At 42.9% G+C, this 22,767-nt stretch overlaps 1 protein-coding gene across 1 annotated transcript in view; it reads left to right on the top strand.

Moving 5' to 3' along the window:
- Positions 1-22,767, top strand: part of WASHC5 (WASH complex subunit 5) — a 1,015,994-nt gene that overhangs the window by 458,551 nt on the left and 534,676 nt on the right. The gene's annotated exons all lie outside the window — the stretch shown is intronic.

The raw sequence follows: 22,767 nt of genomic DNA, 5'->3' as shown, positions 1-22,767 counted from the left end.
AAGCAGAAGCTGTTCGCAAGTGCCGGTCGGTCAGATCCAGAGATTACTACTACCGAATACTACTTGAAGACTTCTAAAAGCTAAGTACCCGTTGGGGAATCTTTCTTGCCTCAGCCGATGTCAGAAAAAGTAAATAACTGTTTAACTTGTGGGAAACAAATACCTCATAAAGATTTCCACTCTTACTGCTTACCTTGTTTAGGCCCAGACCACGGCGTAGCAGCCTGTTTAGCCTGTGCTTCCTTCAACTGGACGAACGCTTAGGCGTCGGAGTTTGCTGAACAGTTTTTCGCTCAGATTTTGCGTACATTATGCCGTCGGATCCTCCGACTTCTCAAATTGTTAAAAAACGCAAAGAAAAAGACCGACACTCGCGGTCTGCGGTTTCGGCCGAAACCACGGTTAAGCAAACCGCGAGTGTCTCGGTTTCGGCCGAAACCGAGCAAATGGGTCAATCTTCAGCCGAATCCATGACTACTACCGAGGCTCCTGCTACCGTAGTTGAATCGGCCTCTGAAGTTTTGCCTACTAATGTGGTCCCTCTAGAATTATCGGACACCATCCCTTTGAATGTCTCTACCCCAGCACGTGGTGCTGCTAGGCCTCCTGCAGCCATGTCTATTAAGGCCTTTGCCAGGGCTAAAGCAGCCAAAACTGCTAAATCAGTGCCTGTTAAGCCCCCCTCACACAGGCCCAGTTCCAGTTCTCAAATGCTTACTCTGGCAGAGGATCTCCTCTCTTTAATAAGGGGATACCAATCTCACCCAGACAGGGCCTCTCATCCTCCAGAAAAGAGACCTAGAGCAGAGCCCCCAGAGCCAGTGTCCTCAGATGATTCTTCTGATGATTCAGACATTACAGACCATCCAGAGGCTCCTTTTTCTACTTATGAAGATTCCGATGCTGAAGAATCTATTCCATCTGCCTCTCCACCAGAGGAATTTTCCTTTGGGGAAACCTTACATGCCATGAGAGAGCAATTCCAATGGCAGGGACAAGATTTCTCAGATTCAAGAAAAAGGCTTAGGACCTTTCTACACTTACCGCAACATAGGCCCTTAGCTATACCTCCAGTACTGCCTGTTGTGGATGATGCATTTAATGATGTTTGCACTGCTCCTGATACCTTACCTCCAGCCCCTGCCAAACCCGATAGGTTTTACAGGGTACCGGACACTCATCACCACCTATACAAGGCCCCACTTGCAGATCCTGAGACTATCTCCCAGGGGCCTAAGGCAGTAGCTTCGACCTCAGCAAAACCCTCTCCCTTCTGAAAGGGAATCCAGGTCCTTAGAGAGATGGGGTAAAAGTTTACACCTCTGCTACTCTCTCAGCTAGAGCTTTGAACTGTCAGTTTCATATGATCCAATACCAAGAGTTTATGCTTGATCAGTTAACTAAGAAACTGTCCTCTGATGATTCCTTAGATAAGAAATATGTTTTAGAAATGGTGAATAACATTCAGCAGGTTAGTAACCATTCTTTAAAATGTGGCTATGATGCACTGGAGGCTTCATTTAGATCAGCCATGACTGGCACAGTTATAAGAAGGCATGCATGGTTGAAAGAACAGGTCTTGCCGGATCATGTTAAAGCAAAGCTGTTAGATGCTCCTATGGATAAGGCCAGTCTATTTGGTTCTCCTGCCCAGCAAGTAATGAAGAAAATGGAAGAGAAGGCAAAATCTGTACAAACAGTTAAAGATTTCTTACAGATTCAACCCCCAAGGTTTAGCAGGAACTGGCCTTCCAAAAATTGGTCCTTTCCAGACTCCTCTAAATCTCAGAGAGGCAGGAATAGATGTTCCAGAGGCAGAAACCAATCCAGAGGAGGTGCCTACAGAGGACGCCAGTGGCAAGGCAATAACCAGCGAGGCACAGACACAACCACTGCCACTGCAACAGGACAATCACAGTGACTTGGCTCTGACACCGCCTACCAGGGAACAAATAGCAGCACCCTTAGGCGGAAAGTTAGCCTTATTTTCAAAAAATTGGCACTATATCACAAAAGACAAGTGGATTTTGCAGACTATAGACCAAGGCTACAGGTTTCATTTCCACACCTTACCAGTAAAAAGAGGAATGCCAAACCTACCTCCAAATCAGAAAACAGAAGCTCTAAAACAGATAGCTCAATTAACAAAGATGAGAGCTGTGGAAAGAGTACCACCAACAGAACAGGGCAAAGGATTCTACTCCAGACTCTTCCTAGTACCAAGAAAAGAGAAAAGTTGGAGACCTATTCTCGACCTGTCCGCCTTAAACACATTCATCATTGTTCCAAAATTCAAAATGCTGACCCTACAGCAACTTCTTCCCATGCTGGGCAAGGAATGTTGGCTGGTAACTCTAGATCTCAAGGAGGCATACCTGCACGACCCCATACGACCAAATTGCAGAAGATACCTCAGATTTCTTGCAGGATCAGAGCATTATCAATTCTCAGCATTGCCCTTTGGCTTATCTACTGCCCAGAGTATTCACAAAATGCCTGGCATCAGTAATCGCTCATTGCAGGCTACAGGGAATCCAAATTTATCCATACCTGGACGATTGCCTGATACAAGCGGACAACAAAAGCAAGCTGACAAAAGACTTACAAAGAGTCATTTGCTTACTACAAGCCCTGGGATACACAGTCAATTTAAAAGTCAAGACTAATACCATCCCAAACAAGAACATTCTTGGGTGCAGAATTGGACAAAGTAAAACAGATGGCATTCCTAACTGCAGAAAAACAAGAACAACTCCCTCTTTACTTCTTGGCATTAACAAAGCAGAACAAACTAACAGCAAGGAAAGTACTGCAGGCCTTGGGCTTCATGGCATCATGCATAATCCTGGTCCCCCATGCCAGACTGCATATGAGAAAACTACAGTGGTACCTAAAAATTTATGGTCTCAACACAGGCACAGCTTAGAAACAAATATCACTAATCCCATGCCTGAAACAAGAGTTCCTATGGTGGGCTCAAGCATGCCAGTCAAACCCAGGCTTGCCCTTCCACAACTTACAAGCAAGCCAAACCATCACAACGGACGCCTCAGACCTAGGTTGGGGGGCCCACATGCTAGACAAATGCATACAAGGATTATGGACCCCAGATCAACTGCACCTGCACATAAATCAAAAAGAAATGCTGGCAGTAAAACTAGCAATCCAGAATTTCAGACCATTCCTTAAAGAAGGCCATTTGATGATAAGGACAGACAACACCACAGTCATGTGGTACATCAACAAACAGGGAGGCACTCATTCATACCCCCCTATGCCGAATGACTCTGGACCTATGGAATTTGGCTCTGAGCTACAACATTCAGTTACAGGCAATATTTGTACCGGGAAAAGAAAACATCCTAGCAGACATGTTAAGCAGAACTACCTCGGATGCTCACGAATGGATGCTACACCCAGACATCTTCAAGGCCATCACACAGAAATGGGGAATGCCACAAATAGACCTATTCGCATCCCCACTCAATCACCAGCTCAAGAAATTCTGCACAAGGATATTCCACCCACTTGCATGGAAGGTGGACTCTCTATCCTTCAGTTGGAAAGGCCTGACAGCATATGCATTTCCACCTCTTCCTTTGATGCACAAGGTACTACTGAAAATCAAAGAGGAGCGTCCAAGGATAATTCTGATAGCTCCAAATTGGCCAAGACAACACTGGTATCCATTGCTGAGGAGCATGTCTCGGGGAGAACGTGGACACTACCCTGATGCCTTTGATGTTAACTCAAAACGACTACAACATCATGCATCCAAATCTAAAAACTCTGCAACTAACTGCCTGGAACATTACATAACAGCAACTAACCCAGATTTATCCCAAAGGGTTAAAGACATTATCCTGGAGGCCGCAGACCTTCTACAAGAAGGAACTATGCAGGGAAATGGAAAAGGTTTGTCATTTGGAGCACTGAAAGAGGAAAAGATGTGTCAAAGATAGATATTGCCAACATCCTGGAGTATTTGGCAGAGCTTCTCCATACAGGCCTGTCCTATTCCTCCATCAAGATACATGCATCAGCTATTTCTGCAGAATACAGCTTGATCCCCTGTCTTCTCACATCCTCTACTCAGGCAGTTCCTCAGAGGAATCAAGAATGTAAAACCTCCTAGGAAACCACCATTACCAGCATGGGACTTGAACCTTGTGCTAGAAAAATTGACACTCCCTCCATTCGAACCAGCAGCAACAACAGATCTTCAACACCTATCCTGGAAAACTGCTTTCCTACTGGCAATTACTTCAGCAAGAAGGGTTTCGGAACTACAGGCCTTAATGGCAGTACAACCCTTCCTAATCTTCCATCAAGATAGAGTATCCATGAGAACTAATCCTACATTTATGCCTAAGGTGTTATCCAGAGTGTCTCTAAACCAGGCAATCCACCTACCTACCTTCTTTCCCAATCCACAGAACAGGGGGGAAAGACTGCTGCATACCTTGGATGTACATAGACAGTTGCGCTACTACCTGGACAGAACCAAGGGCAACAGAAAAACTGACCAGCTTCTAGTAGCCTATGCAACAGGAAGGGAAGGAAAAGCAATTTCCAAACAGACAATCTCCAAGTGGATAGGAAATTGCATAAGATTCTGTTACTCCTACCATGGAAAGCCAATTCCACAGAACATAAGACCTCACTCTACAAGGGCTACAGCCACTACCACAGCTTTCTTACGAGGAGTGGCTACCAAGGACATTATTGAGGCGGCTACTTGGACCTCCGTGCATACATTTGCCAAGCATTATAACTTACCTCTATACTCTAGATCCCGAGCAGGGTTTGCCACTGCTGTATTGCAAGGGATCCTAACTACACCATAATTCTTCTTCCTCCTCCCCTAGTTTGGCTATGGTATTCTACCCATTTGTTAGGACTGCAGATGCATCCTTGAAGGACATAGTACAGTTTTGTACCTACCATAAATGTAGATGTCCGAACAGGATAGCATCTGCAGTCAGGATTACCCACCCTCCTTCCCTCTGTGGTATTCCTAGGGTATTTACCCTCCTAATAGCTAGCTGGGGGGGATCTCTTATGGTGTATTTGTTTGTATATATGTACATACATGCTTATTTTTTGTTTGCCTACCTTTTTTTTGGAAACATTGGCATTTACCCAAAAATTTAGTTTTCCAAGAGGGCAACTGGCATCTGGGGCAAGAAACACTGAGGAAAATGGCGTCGGCTGATGCCTTTATACCCGAAGACCAGCAGAGATGACGTCGGGTGAAGTGCGACACTAGCCGAGGCCAGACCCAGACTTTGGAATCCGGCCGACCGAAGGGCTGCCTGACGACAGGACAACCCATTTGTTAGGACTGCAGATGCTATCCTGTTCGGACATCTACATTTATGGTAGGTACAAAACTGTACTTTCTACCTAATTACTTTAAGTTGTTTGTATTTTGAATCCTGTTTGGGGCATTAGTCTTGTAGTTTCATTCATAGTTGTGGCAGAACTTCAAACTACTGCCAGATTTGAGTCTCATTTAGTCATTTATTTCTACATTTTTCCATCAACAGTGTTACTGGCAAATTTCCGCATAGTCGGGTGTCTTAGACTGTAGTTGGATTGCAGTAGTAGCAGTATTGTAAGTTCTTCTGCAAGATTTGTTGTTCAGTACTTTTACAGCTCTTTACATTCCACTCTTTGCTGCTGAAGTCCAATATTCTGTATGTCAGTTACCTGCTTAAAGTTGTATACCAGTGCCTTTCTGTTTATTTTGCTGCTTTTTCCCCTGGTCTTTTCATCTGCCGTAGCCCCCACTGATGCATTAAGATAAAGTTTCTGAAATTCTAAACTAACAGGAGTCATTGACCTGTAGCTCACAGTCATAGGACTAAGATAACTGTGACTTGCTTCAGGTTCTGAAGTCACAAAGCTCCAGTGTTGACTTTATTTCATTCCATGGAAATTAATTCGGTTTTCATTAGATTTTCCCAACCCTTGCACCCTTTTCCTTTTGTGGTTTTAAAAACCTGTGTCTTTCTGTAATTTGACTTCCAAAGGTCCCTCCTTCCCCTTTTTCATTGATATTGTCAGTTATGTCAGCTAAGAAGGTCACTAAGGCAATAGACATGGGCAAAAGAGTGCATACTGCATACCTTGACCTGGCCAAAGCATTTAATACAATACCCTACTCAGGCATTGTAAACAAACTCATAGAATTAGGCATAAACCCCACTGTTATGTGCTGGATTGCCAGCTGGCTCTCAGAGGTTAGGATAAGAGAGTCCACCTCCACAAGAAGCTGGTCACTAGCAGAGTCCCATAGGGCTCAGTGCTGAGTCCTTTCCTTTGAGCCAAACTTCTCAAAAGTCAAGACCAAAATCAAAGGGTCACTGGCTGACCAGGTTTGCAGATGATTGCAAACTGAGAGCAGTCATAGGATCCCCCAGGATGCAAATATCCTCCAGAAAGAGTTAATACAGACAAATAAGTGGTACCATAGACACAGTTTAAACTTTAGTGCTAAGAAATACATAATGGTACTCCTTAGAAAGTTGGCTACACCAGGAAACTATCTCTTTGATAACTCACCTCAAAGAGTAGACCCAGTAGTCTTGGGATTTGAGGATGTATGTAGACAGTAACCTGGCTTTCAACCAACGTGTGTCTAAGGTAGTAAGGAAATCATATGTTGCTCAACTTATAAGCAAAGGTATGGCATCCAAGTGCAAGGAAGTCATTGTTCCACTGTGCTCAGCCCTCATCAGACCCATCATTGAGTACAGTACTCTTGTCAGTGTGTAACTGAAGAGGCACATGCAACAACTGGAATGTCCAAAGAGTTTCCTCACTAAAAGAATACATAACGTGTCCTATGCGGATCACCTAAAAGCCTTGTCCCAATATTCTGTTTCCTACAGACTGTTGAGGGGGTGATGTAAGTCTGGCATAAAAAGCATCCCTGGATCCCACTCTGATGGACCTCATGCATATCCACAAAACAAATAGCATCAGAACTGTCCAATCCAAGGACTTAAACCTTGCTTGCGACATAAATAGGACATGCTGTAGGGACAGATATGTGTTTTAGAGAATACCCCTTCTGTAAAAATAGGCTTTTGATCCATGTGATAGAGTTCTTTCCTGACCCTATTCAAATGTAACCTGTACCTGTGGATGGGAAATCAGAAATTCACCCCTGGTCAGCCATCTCTGTGTCTAATGGATAGAGGCAGCCTGTAAATGTTTGACCACTCATTCCCAAGCTTACACATACCCTACAAATAATCTCTCAGGCACAAAACTTGCTGGATACATTTGAGATGCATGTCTAGATTAAAAATTGCCTTTGTGGTAATTAGCCTAGTATATACTTATGAACATACGAGTGCTTAGGGTTCCCAGAGAGCTGTGATAATGAGAGTATTAACTGAAGAGAAGAAAGTCTTCAGTCTTTTATGCAAACTTTTCTTCTAGGACCATCACTGTTTTATGTAACAATATTAGATAGTAGAAGAGCTGGAAAACAATGTGCATGCCTGCAAATAACTGTAAGTTAGTATTGGTGGATGTGGCTCATAAGAATGTGTACAGTGCCCCACATTCTCAGGCACTCAGATCAACAAATCCCAGTTTTAACCTCCTCAAACACTTAAGAATGGCAGCAAACTCAGCAATCAGCCAGGATGATGGAACGTCCATGGAGCAATTAAAAAACACTTCACCTGTTGAAAGCCTCCTGATCCTGTTTAAGCATCTATCCCTCATAGCATCCAAGTTGGAGGTTTTTCATGACATAGTATTGTAACAGTAGGAAAGAACAGAACTCATCTTTGATATGAGCAGAATGAAGTTGTCACAAAACGAAATACTGCCAGTCCAGCTATCTGGAATTTTGTAAATAAGTCTGTGTCATTTGAGAATATTAATATGATTCATACAGAAGTCTGTGTTGAACAGGGCTTATACAGTACTGAGCTTCAAGGATGTGTCCACAGTGTACCCTACTGGAAAAGAACAGAAATGTATATAAACTATTTACCTGTGCAAATGTATGTATAGACCGCAGTGGTGCTGCTGCGGTAGCATTGTCGCCTCACAGTAAGACGCTGTCCGGTTCGATTCTCAGCTAGAGCGTCTTCTGCGTGGAGACATGCGTGAATGGGCATAACTGCTTTGAAGGTTGTGCGTCAGGCCTGGCAAGCCGGTACTTAAAAATCAACTGCCAATCATTAGCGGACTGGAGTTCCGCTGTGGCGACCCCTAACCGGGAAAAGCCGAAAGACACAAACAAACCTGTGCAAATGTATATGTTTTAACAGTAGAAACTATAACATACAGAGTTAACTTGCAAAACTTCAAGAAAATAGTTGAAATTAAATTGTTTATAGTTGTGCTATAAATGTTCTCTCTGTTTCAGTGCAGTAGTAGGCAGTGTCTAGAGCCAGAAGTTTTTTGTATGGTCTTGAAAGAGAAATAATTACTAGGTTTGAGATGTAGAAGTGTTTTATTGTCTTATGACTTCTAGGATCTATAGACATCTGAGAGATGTGTATTTTTCACAGAGAGATGCTAAATTTCTGTTAGTCTCTGACAAAGGGGGTTTAGCTTGGGAACTGAAGTCAGGTGACAAAAAGTGATGTCATCCAAGTTAACCCAGCAGTAATATTTGATATTAATTTAAGAACTCTCTCAGAGAGACTGTGCATTTTGTATTTTGTCTTTGACCTGGAAACATCCACTCATCACCATTTTCTGCACTTATGTCTGCGTGTTGTTCTGTAAATAAGTTTTTAGGGCATAGTGTAACTCTTTTAGATTCAGATAGGAATATAGTAAAGTATAGCTTAGATGTTTTCTTTATTTATTTGAGACTGTCCTGCAGTGTTGTTTTTAATATTTCCTGTGATTTTGAACTTCGAGATCACTGTGAATACATATTTAGCATTGTCTTGTTCTTTTATTATTTATTATTAAATATATTTAAACCTATCTTTGTGGCTGATATGTGTGAGACATATTTAAGCTCTTAGAGTATTTGCATATCTGTATGGTGACACTGTACAGGCCACTCTTAAGTAGCCTTGCTCTTGGTCAGACTACCATTTGTGTAACAGAAAAATTACATAGTAGGCTTGGACACCATTTGTTAAGGGCCTTAAGTAGCCGATAAAGAGTTCGTTGGTGGCTGTCATAACTACCTTATAGTCTGGGCAGAAGGCATAGCCAGTAAACCTGTGCCAGCCTTTCCCAGGTGTGTGTGTTTGTACATCAATCAAAGTGTATGTGTGTCAGCTACTTGGGCAGGGACACAAAGCACTGGTTGGACAGAGAGGGTGCTGGAAGTTTTGGCTCGGCCACTCAGCTGAGATCTCAACCCTATAGCTGTGCCAGTGGGGAGTCTTACTGGGGATCTGGAGAAAAAGGGAGACACCAGCCCCAGAATAACTGTGATCTCTGTGTGCTCTTAAGAGAAATTGCACTTTACTGTGTGTATACTTGTCATTCTCCCAGTGTGTACGCTCCCCGCTGTTGCTAGTGGTGAGGATTGAGGCTCCTTGATTGCTGGGCCAGTACAGAGGTGTCACTCACTCCAGGCTATGTATTCAAAGATTGCTTTTACAGTGTACAAGCTCTGCATGATGAAGGAAGAAGCCTAGAAATGGTATTCATAGCTGGATGATTTGGAAAATTGGTCCAGCCCAGCAAATGTGAAAATCAAAGGGATACTGAAATCCATCACAGATGCAGACCTCTAGGTCCTTTATTGAATATCTGCTCCACTTGCTAATAAAAGTGCCAGGGTACTTAAACCAAGAAACTGAAAAAAAAAATAAAGTTGGAGTTTTGGGAGAAGAACTATTCTACACCAAAACATGTATTAATGGCAATGTAGCCAGCAAATGTAACTAGCATGAACACATGACTGGTTAATCCAGTTTAGTTGGGAAAACAGAGAAATGGACTGTGGAAAATGTTGCATATCAATGATAGACTATTTTCAGCATCTTTATTCATTACTGCTGTTAATGCCCTTCAGAACAGATCTCCAATCTGCGGTGTATAATGCTACTTTAATATATATCTTTATATTATGTACTTGAAGCTAGGAATACGTTATCTGAAAGGAGAAGAGGACAAAGAGAAATGCTGTTCCAGCAAGGAGGTGGTGTGGGAGATGGCCAGCAAAAAAGGCTGAGATAACCTTCTTCCAGGGAAAGCAGCTGGGAGAGGACTGAGATCCCAAGCCTTTGTTTAGGTTTCCTCTTCATACAAGTCTCAAAGCCCCCTGCAGCCACCAAAAACAATTTTCAAGCTGAAATAACAGCCAGATGAGAAGAGGATACTAATTAAAAGGGACCAGGTGAGTGCAGATATCTGTAGAGAAGCAGGTCTGCTACAACACAGAAGGGCAAGTTCGATGTGTGGGACAAATAGGATCCATGGCAGGGTTGCAGATCCCCTAAATATGTCCGTACATCAGAGAAATAGAGTTGCTTGAGTAAAACAGCAAGGTCACAGATTTTCCCAGGAATGTCCAACTCTGCAGATGAACAATGTTAGTCAACACAAGGTCTAGAAAAACTAAACAGAAGTGTGGCAGACGTTCACAGTTAGATGGGAATCGATGTTAACATAGCTTTAAAGATATCATCGCAAGTCAAGGGGAACTGTACATGTAATATAGGAGATGTTCACTTTCTTCAGTTTTAGTCAGAAATGATCGCTATCAATGAGTGCCATACAAGAGTCCACACTGTAGTTAATAATATAAACAAAGTTACTTTTCATGGCTAATTGTAAATTATGGCACAGTAGGTTTTGTTAACGTAGTAGAAGTAGGCAACATAACCAGTAGTTAAAGTATTCTGTGTAGTTTAATGTGTGATTTCGTGTTTTGGTGTATAATTACAGTTTTACCATTTGTAGTTGTTAACTGGAGTAACATAATCTCTTTTTGTATTTATTTTTATAGATGAGATGCCTGGGGGATGTATCAGTTGCTAGGTTGTCCACACCGTGATTTAAAAACTACCAAGTGCATCTCTCATCTGGGCATTGGTGTCTTCACACGAGTTAGGAGTGCAATGCCATCTCCTACCACAGAGGATGTCCATGGGAGAGGTGGAAAGTGGGAGTGCTCCTTTTTCATTGAGCAGTAAAGGTAGTTACACTCAAGATCATCCAAATTAGAACCAGGAGGTAGATAGTATGTTAGTGAGAACAGGGAAACAGCTACTGAAAATAATCTTATACAGCAGCCAGACAAGATAAGGACAAATTACTTCGCCAAACTGGAAGAAATCTGTACAGTATAAAAGCCATATAAAAACATAAAAACATGTTAAGAATGTGATTTAAAGGGTTTAGAAATTTTAGTATAGATTACTTGAATTATTCTATCATGTTATGTAAGATTCTTGTGTTAATTGATTGCTGAATTTGATCGGGCTGTGTCAGGGAGATGTCTTTTTTAAATGTAGTGATTTTTTAATTGATTTTTGTACACATTGAAGAAGGGTTACTACGTGAAAGCTTTGTGGATTGTTGAAATAAGCTACGGATTTTACTATACTTCTCTACGTGTCCACTTTATGGAGTGTAATTTATTGGATTATTTGGACTAGTTGTTCTCCTATGCGGTTCACCATAGTGCTGGTTTGGTTTGCTTTCATAGGAATTTATCCACCACAGCAAATCACCCCATGCTAACCCATTTCTAGAGGATGCTTTGTGGTCAGGTTCTGGAGAGACCAGGCAGAAGAAACTTTTCAGTAAATGTCACATGTCACAATGTTTGGGGGGGGTGGAGTCTCCTTTACCTGCTGAGATGCACTACAGACAGTAAACTTGCCCATTTACTAAGGCTGTACACAGGCAAATGGTTTTCGCCAATGCGAAGGATCTCTTTTTCTGGAACAGTGTAGCAGAATATTTTTTCTTATTTTGTATTTACCATAGAAGTGGCTGAAAATGCTGTATAAAGAGTGCATAGAGTTAGGGATTATAGGTTAAGAAGGGAACCCACATGGGTGGTCTGGGACCATCCGTAGATAATAGTCTGTCAGTTCTAGATCCAGAAATCACTGGATGACCCGAGGGGTAGTGGAGTGGGACAGATGCAAAATCGACTCAAGACAGGCATGAATCCAAGGCAACTAAACATCTACTGTGCACCAAATGGGATAAGACAGCAGGGAATAAATATGTCTGAGAGAGATTTGTCCTTTGCATGGTTAGCAGTAGGTGGGTTACATAGATGGTCTCATTATAGAGATCAGTAGATGAAACTGATGTATAGGTTGGATCTTACTCTATCAAAGCTGTTTAGGCATCGATGTAAGCCAAACAGCAACTGTTGGAGATGCGGCACACCTCAGGCAGACAATATGTGCATATTTTGGGGGTCTTCCAGAAAATCGGAAGTTATTGGGGATACTTAAAATATGTTAAAGAAGAGAATTATGGAGAATCCCTCAAACATAACTGGAAGATTTGGATCTTTGGAGCTGTAAGCCTTCATGAGTGGTCAGCTTCTCCTTCTCTTTAGTTAGGATTGGTACTTGTGTGTACAGTAAAATTGATCTGTACCAAGGAGCTGAAGACCAGGTACCTGCTAACACAGAGACAATTAGACAAGACCTTTTGTAAACATTTTAGTTTAATTTTATATTCATTTAAGGAAGGGATTCCGAGCCTCAAAATACCTGAAATTTGGAATCTGCTTCTTTTTAACAGAGTAAACTAATATTGTTCCAGGATATATACTGCATTTAATTTAATATAGATGGAATAACTTTTATATGTTGCCTTCTTGAGACAGGCAGATTTTGTTTTTATCACATCTTGTGGCTGAGCATTGTACATATTTGCATACAGTTTTATAGGACAGCTTTTCTGTTCAAGTGATTACATCATAAGTAGTTGAATAAGATGTGTTTGTGCAGGTTAGTTAAGGGTGCTTATTAACTGTTGCTTTCGTTATGCATTTTTTCCATTATTTCTTTCTCATCCTTCAATCAATAAAAACAAAATAAATTAATAAAATACATATTAAAAAACTTAAGTTATTACTAGTGGTGCTAGGTTAAATTTTCCATATGTAGAATGATTTGCAGATAGCTAGAGACAGTAACACAGTACCAAAGCCTTAATACAAAGAAATATTTTGGGGCAAGCTGTCCACAACATCATTATGTATTAGAGACAGCAGTACTGAAGACAAGTTAGAAAGTAAAATAATTTGGGAGTTCGGATTACTGCAGTGCATAGCCATCTCAGTTTGTATGCCTGGGCATTGATTAATGATAATAGATTGTTATGGTGCATCACTGCTGAGGTCTCACGTGAAAAGCTAGCCACTCTCCAAATCAGTGTTGAAATCAAATCTAGAATACTTTGTAGAGTTCAAGAGAATATGCAGAACTCGTGCAGAGGCAGGGAACTCCAAATGATGGAACATGATCATAGGGAGGTTACTAAAAAAGACCAAGAAAATGATTGTATGTTCATAGGAGGGAAGTTTTCAAAACTTTAGATGTTATGTAGTCCAATCTTGCCTACATTCTTACCCGTGGTTTCGGAGCCGAACCTCTGCTCTGACTTGGCCATACTATAGCTCAAAGTCTTTCAATTGGCTGGGCTAAGAGGTATTCCATGCTGCACTGCTCCCTTTCCCCAGATCTCATTTGCCGCTCATAAAGCTCAGAAGTGGTCTCACTCTTGGCTGTGGCTAAGTATAATTTTTTTGTCTTCTTCCACTAAAAGTTTGCTCCAAAAGCTATTTTCATAGCTAGGTGTGTGTGTTGTTGGTTTGTGGAAGCTGTTTTGTGAGGCCTTTTGTGGCCTTTGTCTGGTATCCTGTCAGCTATCTCCCAATGGGCTAGGCCCGTTTCAGTTAGAGGACCTAGTCCTCCCTTGGTTGTCTGTTTTCCCTTCTCTGCTCATTTTGTTTTTAGGTACCTATCCCCTCCGGGCTAGAGCCGTTTAAGTTAGAGGACCTAGTCCTTGCCCTTGTTTTTCTTGTCAGGACCTTTTGAGTTAGAGGTCCTTGTGTGGTGTCTGTAGTTTATTAGATTCTAGTTCCCGCGCTTGTTGCTGGTGTCAGTTTTACTGTTGTGTTGTGTATAGGATCCTTCCATTTATGTCTAAGGATACAAAAGAACATAAGCCTTCGGGCTTTAAGAAATGTAGTAAATGTGGGTACAAGATGTCGATTACTGATGGGAACTCTCTGTGTGTTTATTGTTTGGGAGCTATACACCTTCAGGAGTCTTGTGCGTTCTGTCACACATTCAGCCCTCATGTTCTTCAAGAAAGGAAGAACAAACTAATTCTGAAGGGACTACTGAAACCCTCCTTCGAGGAAGATTTGGAGAGGTCTTCTAGTGTCAAGTCCTCTCCCTCCAAAAGAGACAAAACATTAAAAGCAAAAAAACTACCTCCGGCTCTGTCTGTATTATCGGAGCCTCCGGAGAAAGTTACTAAGTCTACTGTGGCATCCTCGGCTCCACTGTCTTCGGTGCCAAAGGAAGTTTGTGAATCAACAGAACCTACATCGGCTCACAGCCTCTCGGAGCCGGTGACAGAGATACTAGCTTGGAGCCGGTCTCCAATTTTTAGACTGGTTTCTCCTCCTCGCAGGTCTCCTTCTGAGGGGAGGTCTAGATCTCCTACCCTGTCCTGTAGGTCCTCCAGGATGCTCTCTGATGTGGATGTGGATAGAGTGGTGCAGAGACTGCTCCAATCACCGGTGCTGGCTAAATTGCTTTCAGCTCCAGCCCATTCGGCTCCGGAGCCTGTCACCCACCCATCGTCGATAGATCCTCCGAGCAAATCTCAGCCTTCGGAGCCAGAGTGGTCGGTGCCGTCTGATGCTTCTAGGTTGGCTCCGATAGCCCATCCTGGGTTATCCGCTCCAATCTCAGCTCCAACCCCGTTGGCTCCGTCCACGGGATCCAGGACTTATGGTTCCTTGGTCGGACCCAAGGGAGATGTTTTGGGACGCTCTTCGGCTCCTAGCCTCCCTCTCTGTGCTTCGGCTTGGTTGAGCCTGACCATTGCTTCGGCTTCGGACCTTATCCCTTCTGCTCGAGGTCTTCCATGGTTGGTCGATCTTTGGAGCAGGGGGGACCAGCTTTCGAGGTCATGCGGAGCGTGCTGGCCAGGTCCTCAGCTGCATCATACAGCACTGACACTCTACCCCCTCCAGCTCCGTTATCAGTCTCTGATCACCCCCTATCTTTGGACAGCGGAGACCCAAGGCCTCAAGATACCTCCATGAGTGGTCCCCAAATTTCTGAGGGCACCCCAGAGTTTTTGCCTGAGGAGCCACCCAGAAAAAGAACATGCAAGAGGAAGCACATTGACTCTAAGGAAGAGTCTCTCACGTCAGACACCGACCTTGAGGAATCAGAGGGGTCCCCAAGTCGTCCTCTGAGCATATCTCTTTCTCTGATATCCTAGAGATCTTGAAGCAGAGAGGCGACTGGCCCTCAAAACCCCCCTCCGAAGAAGAGTCGGTGTTCCTGAAGGCCTTTGGGGCTCAGCCCTCTGCCTCCTGGGTTTCTCCACCCTTCGACGAACTCCTGGATCTGGTTTGTCGAAGGGTGTGGCAAACCCCTGACACTGTGAGACCAGTCCCCAGGAAACCCAAAAAATTTCTGTCTGCCCCCACTGACAGAGTTTCTCACGAAGGGCGTTCCAGTAGATGCCATGGTGTTGGCAGCGGCCACCAAGAAGGAACTGGCTGAGACTATATCTACCATCTATCCCCTTAACAAGGAGTCTAGGACCATGGACCGGTATGGGAAGCGTATGTTTTCTTCAGTGGTTTTACTCTGCAGTCGCTGAATTACTTGTCACATTTTACACTGCTCCAAAGAGATCTCCTGAAAGAGCTAGGAGATTCTCTGCAGGGTAACGTTGCTGACGCAGTGGCTCAGAAAGTCAACGCTCAGATGTCTACCCTAAATTCTGTTGTTAACTCCTCAATGAGGCTGATCTCTTACGCAGCCGAAGGAGCGAGTAGGGTAGTGAGTTCCGGAGTTTCTCTCAGGAGGCACTCCTGGATGTGCCTCTGTAATTTGCTGGAGGCCTTGAAGTCTACATTCACCATCGCCCCATTTGATGGTTCCTCGTTCGTTACCAAGGTGAAAGACACTCTCACTAGGTGTGAGCAAGAGGGAAAAACTCTGTCTACCGTGGGAGTCCGTTTTTGCATGCCTTCTAGACCTTATCCCAAGGTCTAGAAGAGTGGGAAAATGTGGTTCAAGAAATCGCACAGGTTTTTTCATGACGTACAAAGTGATTCCCCCTCCAGAGGCAGGGGAGGGGGTGGTAACTCAGGTAGACACCACCCTAGAGGCAGAGGAGGCCCGCGTAACCAGGGAGACCGTGATTCCTTTCGTGGTTCTCCCTACCAGCGCTCCTGATGGGGGACCCGACTGTGCGTTTCCGGAGCCAGTCGGGGGTCGCATTTCAGTATACCCAGAAGCCTGACAAAACATCACCCAGGAACAATGGATATTAAAAATAGTTTCCGGAGGATATCGCATTCCCCCCCCCCCCCAACACCGATCAAAAGAATCCCAGATGTTCCACCCAATCAAAGTGATTCCGCAGCTTCAGAGATTATAAAGCTGCTAGAAAAAGGAGACATCCAGCATGTCCCCTCAGACCAGATTGGATTAGGGATTTACTCCAGATTCTTTTTGGTGCCGAAAAGAACAGGGGACCTGAGGCCCATCTTGGATCTCAGCCGCTTGAACCTCCACGTGAAGAAGTCCAAGTTCCGAATGGTCACATTGCAATCTATTCTCCCATTGTTGGGAAAAGAAGTGTGGATGTGCATCATCGACCTCAAGGATGCTTACTACCATATAAAGATGGACAGGGCATCCAGAAGTCATCTATGCTTCCGGCTGGGAGCCAGTTATTTTCAATTTTGTGCCCTGCCCTTTAGTCTCACCACAGCCCCCAGGGTGTTCACCAAATGTATGGCAGTGATGATGGCTCACTTGAGACGTCAGGGATTCCAAGTGTTTCCGTACCTGGATGACTGGCTCCTTTCTGCCACCACCAGGCATCTGCTACTACAGACCAGAGACGCCACTATCAAGCTGTATCAACAACTGGGCATTACTCTAAACTGGGAAAAGTCTGCCTTGTTGCCCTCGCAGCATGTCATCTTTATAGGCGCCGAGTTAGACACCATGCTCATGAGGGTATTTTTACCACAAGAAAGGATTTAGGGTTTGCAACAACAGGTATACGCGTTGCTCCCTCTAAAAAAAAGTGAAGGCAAAAACGGTTCTCAAATTGTTAGGGACAATGGCTGCAACAATTATGCTGGTTCCTCTGGCGAGGCTACACATGAGGCTCCTTCAGTGGCTACTCTTCGTCCAGTGGTCTCTACAACATCTTCCGGTTTCTCATCTTGTAATGATCACAGACAAGTGCAAGCAAGATCTACGCTGGTGGATTAACACCAGCAACCTAAATGCGGGAAAACTCTTCGTCCCATCCCCTCCTGTTGCCACAGTGACCACGGATGCCTCCCAGATAGGGTGGGGGGGTCATTATCTCGGCAGGATAGTCCAAGGCACTTGGCAGGAACACGAGATACATATGCATGTCAATATCTTGGAGATGAGAACAGTGCTATTAGCGTTGCAAGCATTTCAGAGCTTTCTGTCTCTCGGGACAATTACGATCCACTCAGACAATGTGTCGGTGGTATGGTATCTGAACAAACAGGGAGGAACCAAGTCATACCCACTTTGCAGAGAGGCCATTTCAGTGTGGCAGTGGGCAGTGTCTTCCCATTTTCTTGTAGCAACGCACATTCTGGGGAAGTCCAACGTGATTGCCGACAGGTTGAGCAGAGCTATTCTGATGCCTCACGAGTGGTCCCTGAACAGTCAAGTTGCGGAGCAGATTTTCCGTAGATGGGGTCAGCCTTGCTGCGACCTATTTGCCAGTCCCCTCAATACCAAGTGCAGCAGGTACTTCACCCTTATCCCCCCTGAGCGGAGTCACCCAGGGACGCTCTAGTTCACGATTGGCTCTCCGGTCTACTTTATGCCTTCCCGCCTGTTCCTCTGCTGACAAAGGTTAGTCAGAAAGCGCAATCCTTGGGAAGCAGAATGATTCTGATTGCTCCACACTGGCCTCGTCAGATTTGATTCCCCTTTCTCCATCCCTGTCTCATGTACCCCCCCTGGATTCTGAACCCACAGCTAGATCTACTGACTCATATGTCAGGGCAGTTCCATCCCTCTCTTCTGACCCTCCGGTTGACAAGGCTTCATCATTTTTCTCCGGAAGTGGTTCATATTCTGTCTTCTTCCCATAATCCTTCGACCAGAAAGATTTATTCCAGTAAATGGAAACGATTCTCCATCTGGGCTCAGGCAAGACAAATTGATCCTTATACAGCTCCAATTTCTTCAGTTCTGGAATTTCTCTCCATGCTTTTCAATCAGGGGTCAGCAGCCGCGACCATTAAAGTACAGTTGGCCACTATTTCCACTTTTCACGTCACTAATGAACCCTGTCTAATGGCGCATAGACTTTGTAAGGCATTCCTGAAGGGCACTATGCTGATTCGCCCTCCAGTCTTTGACCCAGTCATGCCTTGGGACCTAAATTTTGTGCTACAATGTCTCACCTCTTCCCCCTTTGAGCCTGCAGCTACTTGTGAACTGAAATATTTGACTTGGAAAACTATCTTTTTGGTAGCCATCACTTCAGTGTCTCAGAGCTCCAAACTTTGTCAAGACCGCCTTACTTGATTTTTCACATGGACAGGGTTTCCCTCAGACCAAACCCTTCCTTTATGCCAAAAGTGGCTTCGGTTAGTAATCTCAACCAATCCATTGAACTGCCCGTATTTTTTCCAGAGTTTTCTAATAGGGCAGAATTTAAATTTCAACAGATGGATGTTCACAGGTAGTTGCATTTTTATATGCACTGAACGAAGGATCTTAGAAAATCGGATCAGCTATTTGTCTCATTTTCAAAAAATAAGATTGGGTCTCCTGTTTCCAAAGTGACCTTGTCTAGATGGATCTCTAGTTGTATTTCCTTCATTTATGCCTCAGGTGGTAAGGATTTACCATTTAGAGTGAAGGCTCATTCTACCCGATCCATATCTCACTCTACAGCATTTCAGGCCAGGATGTGTATGGATGATATTTGTGCTGCGGCTACATGGGCATCTCCTCACACCTTTATTACTCACCACAAATTGGATTTGGTATCCAGAGGCAGATCTTCCTTTGGTTCCACAGTGCTCAGGAGTATTTTCCACTGAGCCTCCCAGGGTTCAGGTGCTGGGGACGCTGTCCCACGGGTAAGAATGTAGGTGAGATTGGACTACATAACATCAAGAAGTTATGTACTCACCATAACGTTCGATGTATGTAGTCCATCACGCCTCACATTCTTACTTACCCTCCCGCCTTCCCCCATCCTGGAGGACCTAGAGGTTAGTTCTGGTTTCAGTACTCCTTTTATTATTGGAATGTTTTTTCCTTCACTATGTGTTCTGTGTATGGAGGATGAGTGATTGAGTGATTGAGCTTGCAGCAAACAAGATCTGGGGAAAGGGAGCAGTGCAGCACGGGATACCTCTTAGCCCAGCCAATTGAAAGACTTCCAGCTAGAGTATGGCCTTGGCTCCGAACCCACGGGTAAGAATGTAAGGTGAGATGGACTACATACATTGAACATTATGGTGAGTACATAACTTCTTGTTACTGTATGTTCTCACTGAACGAATAACAAATTGGTTGGATATGATTTGAAAACAAAGTAGAGTAGCTCTGGGTTTGAGGTAGTTAAAGAAAAGTCAGAATAGCCTGTTTTAAGTTAGATGTGAGAATTCCTTTTTTTAGCATAAAGGAGTAATGAAGCCTTAAAATTATCCTGATAAAAAGATAGCTGAAGTTGAGACTATGGGATAATTTCAGGAAGAGTTGAAATAATTGGCTAGTATGCTAACTTTAATAGATCCTGGGTAAGGCTGATTTCCTTACCAGACTAATGCATTTGTTTTATTGCCCTTGTCAAATTAATCTTATTTTCCTTATCATAGATACCAGACATTGTACATTTTGTATATGAAAACTCAACAGCAGCCAAAAGCACTATAAGCCAAACAACCCACGAAAAAGATGCAAAATCTTCTGGATACCAAAACACTTTATTCCACAGATACAAAAATAACCTCCAGTTAGCGCTTTCGTCTCAATCAGAAAGAACATATATTTATAGTTGTATGCATGTGAGTGATGATGTCACGTTTTAGTAATTGTCATGTGATACTTTTTGAGTGTTTAAAAAGGTGGAGAGTAGTTAGAACCTCAGTCTGAAGAAGTCTCTATGTTCTTTTTGATTGAGACGAAAGTGCTATCTGGAGGTTATTTTTGTACCTGTGGAATGAAGTGTTTTGGTATCCAGAAGATTTTACATTTTGTATATAGTATACAGTGGTGTCTTTGCCAACAAATTCCCTTTATGTCAGGATCCAGAGCAGTCACGTAACATGCATGCATGCTTGCATTCCAAGTAATACATTTTCAGTATCAGTTTATGATAGGCATATTGGAGAGCCCCACTTCAGTCTATGCTGTCATATGGTTCAAGTTCCAAAGCAGACATCTAAAATGTATTTTAGTCCTCGTTCCTTGTCAAGTGTAGGAGTTAGGACTCAGTTTGACTGTTTAGTGTAGACAGCTTCAAGAAGAGAAAGGTCTTCATTGGATGCTCAGATTTCCTTCCAAATACATTTAGTAGGTGTATGGGACAAGGTAAATTGGCTGTAGGCATGAGTGCCCTTGTGTCAGTGAGGTATGAAAGAACAGCTATGGCAGAGCTAGCCGCCTAATAGTGTGAACATTTGCTTTAGGTGACTGTCACTATTGAAGTGACACCCCAATCCCATGTACAAAAATGGGACAGTGGATGGATTTTAGCACTTCAAAAGATAAATTGTAACAGTCTTTCTTTTTAAGTAGCCTTCTAAGCTTGTCCTTTTTCCCATCAATTCTGTATGCCTTTTCTTTAATATGTATGTGAAATGTAATTAATCAGGGGTTAATTGTTGATTAAATTCTGAACATCTCTCTCTCTTATATATATATATATATATATATATATATATATATATATATATATATATATCTAGGGATTCACTTCTGAATGTTGAATTACCAAAACATTTAATTTCATATGGTCGAGACCATATGATCAAAGTTTCGGAATCTTGACATTCCGAAATAACCCCCCCCCCCAAAAAAAAAACTCTCTCAACACTTATGCAGAGGGGCTAGCCCCCCTGCAACCCCGCTACTTAAATATACCAATTCTGAGATCGTACTACAGTGAAGAAAAGGGAAATCTCCCATTCCATGCTGTGTGCAGATTTCTGTTTAGAATTTCAAAGTTCTAAAACTTCTACCATATGGTCTCGATCATATGAAATTCGAGGTTTTAGAAATTCGAAATTCTGAAGGGAACCCCTTTATATACATATGTACCTATGCCTTTATATATATATATATATATATATATATATATATATATATATATATATATATATATATATATATATATATACACACACATATTTAGACATGTGTGTGTGTGTGTGTGTGTGTGTGTGTATAAATAGTCTGGGAAATTACCACAATTCTGAATGTACTATTTTTTAATGTTTTTCTTTTTCTAGAAACTGTTAATGTTTAAATGAAATGCAGATTTGAATGGCTTTTTAGAGATAAATGAAATGCCTGCTCCTTCCACTTCCACCTTATTTGACTTATTTACCCATTTTCCTGATGAAAGTGCTTTAAAATAAGAAACCATTTTCCTGATTAGAAAAAAGTTAAGTAAACTTGAGTAAATACTATACTTGGGCCACAAACACCCTGTTGTTAAGTATCAGCTGTGTCAAGTGACACCGATGACAACAGAGAAAGAAAAGGAGCTGGGGTTGTTGTCCACATCCAAAATGGATTACCAGTAACAGTGACAGGAGACAGTGGTACAAGCAAACAGAATATTAGGACATTTCTTCAGGGGTAAAATCCATAGACAACATCATGATGCTCCCACTCAGTTAGATGCTAGTGTGGCCACATTGTTTGAGTACTGTCTATATTTCTAGAGGCTAAGTGGGTATCATGCTCCTGGAGTTAGTGCAGAAGAAAGCAACCAGAATCTTCCGTTGAATGAAGGGGCAAAGGTATTCCTGTTAGGTAAAAAAAAAAGCTGGAGCTTTCGTCTCTAGAGACCAGAACAGGCAGAGCTGATGCTATATGTGTGCAAAAAAGTCTCATTTGGGAGATGTGAGGGGGGTATCTTGAACAGGAATGACAGATTGGGGAGGAGTGGGCACAGGCAGCAGATTATAGATCCATTCTTCTAGTCCTTATTTGTAGAAAAACATGCGTGAATTTTTACGACTGGAGAGCCCTTAAGACTAAGCCATTCATTCATCTGAAAGTGGTTTTAGAATTGCCCTTAAATTAGTCCATTTATCTCCCAGTTTTCTATGCAGGGCAAAATCCAGAAGTGAGGGCTTGCCCTTCATTTCTTGGACAAACAGCACAGACTCAGGGTTTACCTGAAAAGGTATGCGAGTTCAAGAAGACAGTATTTGTTTTTTCTTTGTTCTAAATCGAATGGTGCTGGCATTTGCTAAAGAAACCCTTTGCAAAAGGCTACTTACTGAATTGCATTTTACCATCAGAGAAAAACCTGTTAAAAGGTACTATTGCCAAAATC

This window comes from Protopterus annectens, chromosome 3.part1 (assembly GCF_019279795.1).
Source record: "Protopterus annectens isolate FY-2018-M chromosome 3.part1, PAN1.0, whole genome shotgun sequence".
NCBI lineage: Eukaryota > Metazoa > Chordata > Ceratodontiformes > Protopteridae > Protopterus > Protopterus annectens.
Note: the sequence above shows the minus strand (reverse complement) of the source record. Positions and strands in the feature narration are given on the sequence as shown.